Genomic DNA, 11471 nt, shown 5'->3' with positions numbered 1-11471 from the left:
TGTGAAGCATTAGTTAGCTTTGTTTATGCCTTAATAATCTATATGCAGCTTTAAAAAGTAAATACAAATATTTGTAGCAAGAATTCAATATCAAAGAGATAGTTATGATTAATCTACATATTCAGATCATTTCTCCGGCACACTGATACAGTAATCACACCCCAGTTTTATAAATCTTTACATACACAAATCAATTAAATCAATTCCATGTTCCAATGATAGATTATTATTTGATAAATCATTCTATTAAACTTATATAGTTAAAGGCACATGGAACACATCATCTATGGTGCTGTATCATGTACAGTCACTTAAAATCTCCATGGCTCCAATAGTTAAGCTACAGACAAAAGCTAAATTTTCTTCATATTGAGTACTTTCTTCTCTCTCTCTCTTTTTTTTTTTTTTTTTTTTTTGGAGGTGGGTGGGGGCCAGTAGTTATAGCTGACAAAAATTAACTCTGGTCAAAAGAGACCAGCATATTTAAAAGCCTGATATGAACCATTATCAGTACAGTGTTATACGTTTACTTTGTAACAACCTATTTACGTGAAACAGTTTATTCTATTGCCTAGCTTCCAGGTTGATCCAAATTCCAGTCAAGTACCCATGTTGTCAATCAGCCTTTACATTTAATAGTTTGAGTACTGAGAGATATAAAATCATTAAGATAAAAAATGATCTTGATTCTTCACTGCCTTACTCCTTGTATTATTTTTTAGATAGATCAGAAATAGTTGTATAATGTTAATGTATCACAGCAGCCAACTGCACCACTGTAGAACTGGGTCTAGAAGCTTAGCCCTACAGCTGGCAGGCAGCTTTCTACCTTGTCAGCTACAGAGTTTGCCTTCAAACCACCAATAAAAATTAGCAGTGTCTGTTTACTCCTGTATGCCTACTTCAGTAAAAGAACTGAAAAAAGCACAAAAAGCCAAAAGTCACCTAATTCATTACTGTTTCAGTTAAACACCAAATGGTAATGAAACTTAATATGGAAAATCCAAACAACAGTGAAGTGTTAGATAGCCTCACTTATAAAGCAATGTTCCCAGTATAACGTAAATTTATTTAAAACCTTTACATTTCAAGTTCATAAAACATTTACAAATAACTTACATTCAAAGTCCTTGGCAGCCTATCTCCCAATACTAATAGCACACTTCTGCAAGGTCTTGTAATATACAAAATACATTTGCAAATAACTTATTCAACGTTTTAAAGTATTATTGATCAATATAAAATTGATGTAGCATTCCTAATGGAAGAGTAGCCTTAGTTCTGGGAAAGCATGTCCCCCATGAATCTTTTAAGAATTAGAAATGCTTGGTATTATTTTACAGACAGCTAGTGTATTTTGCTTATAACTTCAGCATTAATGCACAAAGTGAATATTTAGCAATGTTCATGTAGGGAAATTATCTAGAAGTAGTGATGGTTCAAAGTGTATCTACTGCAGTTCTCATCTCAGACAGCCAGCTAGGAAGACAGTATTAAGCATCAATCACAACAGACAGAAGAACAGTTTCATTCTTAGAACACAAGAATGGTATAAGAAAAACCTCTGCACAATATTCTACAAGACTGTTCACGTATCCTTACAAAACTACCTTTCAGTATTTCACACTTGCCATTAATGTTTTAGAAAAATATTACGAGGACAGTTGTTGGCTTTCAGTGGTGTCTTCAAATGAGACACGCTAATCAAAAATTGCAATTTAAGTCTTCAAAAAAGCAACCCTCCCTCATTAAACTTAAAACGTTTTAAAATAAATGCAGAGAAAATAATTTGTACAAAGTAATATCTAGAGACTATTATGGGCCTTTAACACGACTTCACAATTAAGGCTGAAATCTTCATTCCACCTAGTAAGGTGATGATCTTCTAAATACAGCGCATATTGCAAAGTATTAGGGAATTGACTTAGCTTTCATCCTTGCATTTACACCTTTGTAGATCAAGCCTTTAAAATTATTAATTATGTATTTAGTAGTTTGGTCCTGCCACAATTCCTCTTAAATTCAGGTAATGAATATAACGTAACATACAAAACTATGTTTAGAATATTTGTGAATTAGAATTGGAGAACACAAGATAAACTGAGGTCTTTCACTTTTCAGTCTGTGGATTAAATTTTAAATGTAAGTAGGGGATACTCTGTTTACAGAAAGGTCACGAAAGGCATCAATACTGTAAGATCAGAGACAGCCAACCTTTCTAGTTACTTCTTTCAGTAAGAAGGGACTGCATGCAGCTGACCTTCCTCCCTCTAACAATGGAGTTATTGTGTGCAAGCTTTTTGGAAAGCGTAAGATGTACTGAATGAATGTTTTAAATCTAGGCTCAGGATTAGAACTCAAAATTCACTCTGTGTGCTCAGAACTATACCACACGGCCTGAATAAAGGTGCATTGATGGAGCTTGCTCTTGGCACTTGTTTTTTCAGAGGGCAACTATGAAAGGCAAAGGGAACAGAAAAAATCAGACCTGTTCCCACAGAAACAGCATGCTCCTGGCTACAACTTTTCTTTGGAGCACCACACAGTCCCATGACCATGCAGAAGTCTGGGTATGTGGCTGCATGGTTACAAGCATGCATGAGACTTGGCAACTAACCTATGAGTAAGAAACCCTAAATTCCTAAAGAATTGGAAATTCCTTAATACCCCAGCCCCCAAAATAGACCCTTAAACAAGTTTTAAACTGTAGAAGAGACTTTTATATATTTTTAAAATATGTAATACACATTCACACATGTATCAGTCATGAGGAAATTATTTGTACACCTCTAGTACTATGGAAAACTCATTACAGTTTTAATCAAGAATCAAGAAATTTTTTAATTCAAATCTAGAAATTTTGTAATTCAAACTTTTTACTATTAACCCAGTTCAATCTGAATTACATTATCTAGATGTCTAATTTATGCCCTAGAGAAACTTTTTGTTATAGTATGCTTTTTATATAAAAACTTCAATGCTTTCCAGAAAGAGATCTTTTGAGGATTCTACATTGAGTTTTAGAAATTTCTTCTTGCTAGTTGGAAATTACAAATGGAGAAAAAGACGTTATGTACTTTCTGCCTTACTGCGTAACAACCAAGGGACTTAACCTCTTGGAAAGCATCAGCAGTTAATGGTAACCTGGGTAGTCAAAGTTTTCAGTTACCTTGTACAAGGTTAATATAACTAAGGCGGCAACCCATAAGCAGCAAGAAGATAAACTGAATATTCCAAGAGGTAGAAAAACACTCTGAACCATCAAATTTGATTATCCACAGACAAAAAAGGAAAATAGATACCGTCTATCATTGCAAACTGTGTTATGATGAATATTTTTGAAGTCTAAAATCCCAGCTGAAAGACTCACATCATTATATCATTGCAAACTGTGTTATGATGAATATTTTTGAAGTCTAAAATCCCAGCTGAAAGACTCACATCATTATGTGCTGCTCTCCTTAGCTATCTAGTATGCATCAGACTGAAATAATATGTATCTTCTTACTGAATGGAAAGTAATACAAGCCAGACTGTTTTAAATGCTGGATTTCTTATTCCACTAGAATCACTACTGAAGTACAGCTGTACCACAATAATTTTGGAATACACTTTCTCCAGCTTAACCTCCTAAATACAAAGTTGCTGAAATGACTATCAATACTATGTAGAATTCACTTGAGTATAAAGACAAATGTTTCCTCCCCTGAGCAGACACTCTTGAAGTTCTGGAGTGTTGTATCCAGTACTATTTTTTATATAGGGTATAGGGAAAAAAAAAAAACCACCTAAACCCCAACAATATCCATTGTTGACAAAACAATTTCCCCCATCTGAGGGAAAAAAAAACACAACATCCACACAAAACCCCAAAATCATACTTCTGTTGACATAGGTAGAAAGTAGGAAGCTGGCAGAAAGCAAGCATATGCTTGCTGAGCCATCAAGAAGAACCTTAAAATCTGAAAAGATGCTTCCACTAAAAAAAACATGAAAACTACAAGTCCCACCATCCTGTTCTCCTTCTTCCAAGGAAGTCCAAAGACAGGAAAAGCAGACAGAATTCAGGATCTTTAAAGTCTCAGTATACAAAAGGAAATCCCACTTTGAGGTATGGCTACATTAGTAAGACAGCAAGAAACAGCAAAGTTGGTTTTCAGAAGGCTGCAGGAAGTAGGCTTAAGCAATTTAATTCATATTGCTCTCATCAAAAGTAATCTTGACAAGCTGCTGCTGTTTTTTTGATAACTAGGAAAGAATACAACAAGGTATTTTGATGGCATCAATTTCATGGATATTTGGATGCAAGACTGGGGAGCTTTGTAACTGAAGTTTTCAGTTTCCTGCAAAGGAAACCTTTGATACAAACTGTATCACAAAGTGTATCTTTAAGAAAACATCTAAAGATTTATCTCAGAGCAGTCATTCATCATGTAAAAGCTGAGAATGTAATAAGCCTGAGCAGATATAGTAAAAACTGATATGAAACAAAATTTCTCCTCCCTCTCCCTGAAAAAGGAATAAAACTCCCTTATTGAAGGGAATATTCCTACAGTTACAACAGTCTCTTTAGGATACATGTCAAATTCCACTACCTCTCTGCAAGGTGTTCTGAAGTGTGAAAAAACACCTCAAAAAGCAAACAGTTTTTCTTTTACACAATGGGAAATTCCAGGTCATCCTCCTGTTGGACAGGTATATAAGGAGTAACAACCCACTCTCTGCACCAGTGCAGTAAGAGGTAAAAGTGCAAGAAGCTATTCTGATGGTTTGTTCCAAAAGCACTGGAAGTGATGTAGACTAGCACTTCTTCCATATCACAGTTTCTTCTTCCCTCTCCTCCTTCCTTTTTTTCTTACAGTGGAGCATATGGATAAAAAAAAATTTCGTGAGAAATTGAGTATCGTTTTTTTTTGGTGTTTTTTTTGTTGTTGTTGTTGGTTTTGGTTTCTCCCCGCTCTCCTCCAGTTTTACTTCACAGTTGCTTCCCCCCGACCTGTCGCAAAGGCTCTCAAAAAAAGTGAGACCTTACCATTTTGTCCAACTCATAGCATTATAGTTGACAAAAAAGGAAACTAATGTATTTCTGGAAATAGTAAGAGTAATTTTTTTTTAAACTGGGGGAAAACAAGGGAAAAATGGCATGGCATAAGGAAGTGCCTGAGAATTAAGAAATCCTGTACACCACCTGCTAGCCAAATACTGCTTTGCTGGATTAGGAACCTCCTGTTTCTGCTTCTGAGAAGGACTATTATGATCCTCTCCCCTCAGTTTATCAACCTGATGACTCAATCAATATTCAGTTCAACAGTATCTGCAATATATCTGTAATAACACTTTTTCCTCTTAACTTCATGCTCAAAACTAGGTCTCAGTTTCAGATAGAGAATTCGATATGCAGTGAAGACTTCTTGTTAATCTATTTATCAAAAACCCATGAAACAAAGCAAATCCGTAGTACTTGGGTGTTCGCTAGGAATATTATTCAGGACTACTATACTGAAATCTGATTGGTTTTATATCTTATAATGTCATCAATTAACTGTAAAATGTCTGATTTGCAAGACACTGTCAATCATTTTTATTTGGCAAGTGATTTGTGAAACTTACCCTGTTACATTACAAAACTTACCCTGTTACATTACAAGGCATTTTTTAATTTTCACGCACCCTGGAGTCTTTTCTTCTTTGCTGATTTTTTTCACTCTGTACTGTCGAATCTCTCGCACCAATGTATAAAAAGCATCCTCCACTCTCTGCATTGTAAAACACAACTCCTTAAAAACTGCTTCATTAACAATTGTGACATATTGGGACACCCATGGTAGGAGAAAAAAACCGACTGAAATTATGAGCTTTACTTGAGAGAAGTATACGGATCTCCATTTATATATTTAAAATGCTGGGCTTGCACATTTGCTGCTTAATATATACTTCTAATGCAAGCAAGAAAGACACACTCAAAGAATTTATTAATTACCAATTATTGTGAATATCTACGTTTCAAGCCCTCCTTTTTTTTTCCTGTGCAAGGTAACACTTAGACAAAAAAGAATAAGAATGATTTTCTTCCATTGCATACCGTCCTGAAAATAATACCATTTGTGTTACTAAATCTTTTCACACATTTTTGTGGGCATGGATATATGTAGCAGGCACAAAACCTTATAGACTGGGAACCAGGGGGCATTCAAACAGACACAGTTAACCACCGATTTTCACTTCTTAGCCAAAGTGAGAACCTGTTACTGTTTAGGCAGGCAAAGAAAAGTAAGCTCGTTTATGTTCTGTTCTTTATATAAGATGTACTTTATTTGGAAGAAATCTGTGGAACGAACTAACAAAGTATAGAAAAAGTCTAAACAGATAATTTCCTAAGAGGTTACAAAGAAATAAAATCTTTTAAGAATACTAAATTTGGGGCAATATTGTTTTTAAAGCTACCTTCTTTACAGAGCAAGCACTATGCTATTAGATTTAGTAAAAGGGATATTTGAGTCATGGCAAAGTGCTTTTAAGAAGCACCTTAAGTATATTATATTTCAGAGTAATTTTCAAAAGTAATTACCTATTGTAATTACAGAAGTTACTCTTCCATGCATAAAAGCAACAAGTTAATTATTACCATGTTTAAGAGCTTGGTTCACATCAATGTACAAGGCACACCTAATCTGTTCACTCTGGGACAGACGCAGGCAACCGCAAGGGTCCCCTAATCACAAAGTGCAAACAGCCTGTCAAGTTCGGCTGCCCACATTTTTCTCCAGTGTAAGAGAGCTCTTCACATATGCCAGGGGTGACACAGAGCTACCTGTTTTACTTCTCTGGTCTCACACTCTACCTTTCTGCAGCTCTGTGTTTAGGCTATTTGGAGATGATGATACAATAGGCATTTAAAAGGAAAGTATGAGGACTAAAGATATCTTTAAGCAAATACAAGATAAAGAGGTATTGCACCAGCTTTAAGTTATAGTAGGTGTTATTTTAAACTGCTTATATCTGTGCATAAACTGAAAAATTTAGATAAATCTGTGAGGATGTTCTTGTTATAACAAGATGCAAAATGTTCAGCTGCAGCTTTTAAAGGGGAGAGCAAACCTCTCTTCTGCCTTACTGTCAATCTCATTACTTGTCTCCTCAGTCAGATCAACAGGGTTGTTAATTTAATACAAACTCATCATTTGAAAATAAAAACAGAACAGACTGATGATCATGGAAAACAGTACAACCATTGAAGCCTCAAAACTTTATTACTACCCAAACACACAATCTGGGCTTGTATTTGGCAGACTTTCTATAAATTATCTTTCCAACTCATCTTCATATTATGCACCTAATAAGAAAAATAGCTAGTGTTTACTGCCACAGTTACTGGGGCATTTTGCATGACCTGTGCCATAGGTTATCACATTTAAGACTCATTCTTAACACACTGCTGCTTATCTGAGGGTTCTTCTGCACTACAGCCACTTGAATTTAAAGATTAATTAGATTTATTTCTCAGATTGTATTTCTCTGGTATCTACAATGTACCCTGTTAGGATGTAGTGAAGTATTGACAAGGTGACAAGTCTTACATTCCAGGTCTGAGAGTTTGTAAAATGTAAAGGAAGCCATTAAAAAACAGCAAAAACCAAGTAAAGCTCATACTTTCATATTTTCCTGGAAGGAATGGAAGTTTATTCCTGAAGAGGAAACAGTAAACATTGATCAGCTGCTACGTGCCAAAGCACAGGCTGTACAAAAATCAACATTTTTGCAAATCTACTGTTTTGCAATAGAAATAGTAATTTGATTATGGAGCTTTCACATGAATAATTAGATAACAATTTTTCAGTCAACATTTATTGCCAACTTTCCCATCACCAATATGAGCTGTAATTCGCTTTAGCAATGCAGAGAGAGGGAGACAGACAGAGTGAGAAAAGAAATTGCTACTACTGCCACCACCAAGAAGAGTCTTATGAATCCTGTTGAAAGAAATTCTGAAAGAATAATCTGTAAAGAGACATATTTGCTAATTTCATTAGCACAAGGTGACATTTTAAAGAGCCAGGTGCCAGTCTTATGAACTTAAGAAATCATTTTAATACCAATTTCTTTTAAGTTTCTTCAGTATTTTTTCCTTAATTAAGCATGGACCATATATCTAAAATATGATTAACCAGTTCTTTTAGCTGTCAGAACTGGAAGCAAAAATATCCTTTGGTAGATATTAAAACCTTCAAAATCTAAACAGCCCAAAGAACTCATGACCTCGAGGCAATGTTTTCAAGATGCTTTTGACTCCTAGGAGACAGCCAAATATTCAATTTAAAATATGACAAAGACAGACTATTTCAAATACAGATCAAAGTACAAACAGGAATTTTCACATGTTCCACTGCTGCAAATAGCGCTTAAAGGAAACTAATGAAAGTTAGCCTTGACATCTCAAAAGTGTTCTGTGTCCACCTTTATACACTTTATCAGAGTTGGTCTCCTAAAACCAACTGTTAGACAAAAAATTATTCATGAGGACACAAGCAAAGAGAATGCTACTCACTTGCATAAAAGCACTCCCAACATAAAAATCTGTAGTGGAAAAGTCAGCTTAGCCAATACTAGAGAATACACAAACCTGCAAAAATCTACTAGCTCATGTAACGTTTAGCTTATAGGTTAAGGGTAATTTTTTGCTGTCTCTAAAACAGACTTCAAAGGACTGCTTGGAAACAGTTACTACAACTCAGCCACATGCAGAACCTCCACCAGTTTGGGGAGGGAAGGGGTGTTAAGCTGATCATGTTATTATCTTATGATGGTCAAATACCAGACATACATCAGTAAATTCATATTAAATACTGCACAAAACCATGATTAAAGTTACAAAGTTAATTACTCCAAAGTTAAGAAGTGACAGAATTACAGCTGTCTGTCCTACCTGAATTTTACCCATTGTGCACATGTATCCTTTTTTTTGCTGCACCTATTTATCTTTACATCAGGTAAATAACAAACCTGTTTCCTCAGCATCCTGGACTCATTCAGCACACCAGCTGGATGCCAGAATTTGCTTCAACATTATCATAACTTCCCCCCCTCCCCCGCCACAAAGGCCTTGTTCTTGGGAAGGACTAAGCTTTTTTGGAAAAGTTTTACCTTACAACAAATAAGTGACATGAAAAAACTCAGCCCACATTATGAAGTTTGACAAAGTTATAACTAATTGAAAACAAAGTTTTAGAATGGAACCTGTACACATGTACTACATTAAAACGGCTTGGAGTGAAACACATACAATATCATTAAACAGATATGACAAATCCCTAAAAATGGCAAGTTGGTTCAAGCAAACTAAGTTACCAGTTATTCATGAACCTTAATTGAGATGTAGGAAAGAATACTGTAAATACTGCACCAATTACTTCATCAGACCAGGCACAGGTTCTCAACTTATTTTTGTCACAGGCTTTTCCTTGTGTAACTCACAGGCAAATGGAAGCCCAGCAAAGAATACAGGATGCAGCCTCGGTGGTGATAAATCAAGTTTGCCTCTCATCTCTCACTGTTACTATTGATAATATTAGGAGCTATACGCTCATGTGGACAGGGAAGAATTTGAATTTAAAGCTTATGTCAAACAGAAAAGCGAAAACAGCTATCAAAATAAACCTAAGAAATTCACACCCTTCTGCATAAGGATTGTGAAAGGATGAGCTTAAGTGATGCGATATGCCTTACAAAACCACCAGTACTGACATATGTTTACATTTAGAAATAGGACTATCACTATTTTTCATAAATTACATTATATTCATTTCAGTCAGTGATCTAATTAAAAAAATTAATAATCTATGGCCTATACCCAAGTTGGAGGGTCCACTAAGGTAATGTTTCACTGATGAACTCAATAATTTGTATGAAAATTCACAGGGATTTGGCTTAAAACATGACCTTTTTGCAGCAAGTTAAAGTTTACATCTTTATTGCCAGTCAGAACCACAATAAAAACAAACACACTAACTTTTAGAACAGTGTATTTCTGCACTTCATTTCAGTGTTTTTCTCTTTCCTATTTTTGACCTTGTCTATGAATTTTTCAAAATCTTAAAAACTGACTTAGCTGGAACTGAGATATCATTCTGCATGAGCATACAATGCCATCTTTTTTTAAAAAATGTGTCTTGGCAATCAAAACAGACTACATGGACAACTCCTTTGCATTTCCATCTCCCTCGTTTCCTTCCCCAGAAACCTTTCTGATTCTCTCTGAGCTCCAGCAGAAGTGGAGCACGGGGAAAGGTTGAAGCAAGATGGTGGGAGCCCCTTCAGCAGGGTATTAGTACTGACGTTTCAGTGTGGTGGGAGGTGCATACAGGAAAGGAAAAGAAGGTTCCTACTTCTAAATATTCACGTCAGACTTTCTACAGACTCCAGAACTTACCAGACCAGCTACATCTGTTCATACTTGGAAGTTCTGCATGTAACCAGAGAGGAACAGATTTTTTTTTTAATTTATTTATTGATTTTTAGCTAAGAACTGCCCAATAAAAATATAGTCCATGGGCCACGTGCAGCTCACAAAATGGTTTGAATCCCCTAATTAAAAAAGTTACTTTGGAAGAAGATATATATATATGCATATATTTATGACAGTGGACGGAAAAATCATAATATGTATATGCATATGTATACACATATATATACACAATCACATACACCAATATTTGGATGATCTTGCTGTAATTAAAGATCAGGTTCTTCCTCCAATTCCCTTTTGTCTTCTCAAAAAAATTTTATTAACACAGCATCTTATGAAGCAGTTCTGTAACACAACATGTTACGAACAGCACTGTGAAAGAATCAGCAACCATACCTAGTGGTTACAACTTTTAGAAGCCAACGTTCTCAAAAGAGGCTATTGGGCGCCTTTACTTTAAAATCCACAAGACACATTTAGAGACTCCTTATCTGTAGAGCGTGTAAAGCTCAGCTTTGAAAAACAAAAGCCAACAGTCAGATCCCTTCTATAACATTTCACTTGGCACCTCCAGAAATATAAAGTCACAGATAAAAGCAGTCAAATTATAGAATGACAGCTCATATACGACTGATCTATCGTTCTCTGAAATAAGTACAAACCTCTGGCAGACCTCTTAAAGTCTGAAAGATAAAAAAAGCAGATACTACTTTGTGTAAACAAAGATTATAATACTGAGCAGGAGTGGTGATTTTTGAGCATGCAATTTTGTATTGGCTAGGCATGGTGGGGCTGCTTGTAGGAGCAAACTGCAGGTGGGGTGGGGAGAAGAAATCTTTGAAAAAACACCATCAACATACTTTTATTAAAAGTGGTTATGCAAAAGGAATATTTCCTCAACAAAGCCTGACGCGCTATAAAACAGGCTGAACAAAGTAAAATCTAGATGTTAGTACAGATCTTCTATTATTTCAAACCTCAAACGTAATTTCAGAGTTCTTCCTTTTTT

General features: G+C 35.4%; 1 protein-coding gene across 4 annotated transcripts in view; it reads right to left on the bottom strand.

Annotated features, from left to right (window-relative positions):
- KRAS (KRAS proto-oncogene, GTPase) overlaps positions 1 to 11471 on the bottom strand; it is a 28087-nt gene that overhangs the window by 4540 nt on the left and 12076 nt on the right. The window lies entirely within an intron of this gene.

This window comes from Nyctibius grandis, chromosome 5, assembly GCF_013368605.1.
Source record: "Nyctibius grandis isolate bNycGra1 chromosome 5, bNycGra1.pri, whole genome shotgun sequence".
NCBI lineage: Eukaryota > Metazoa > Chordata > Aves > Nyctibiiformes > Nyctibiidae > Nyctibius > Nyctibius grandis.
The sequence above is the reverse complement of the archived record's forward strand: the minus strand, read 5'-3'. Positions and strand labels throughout refer to the sequence as shown.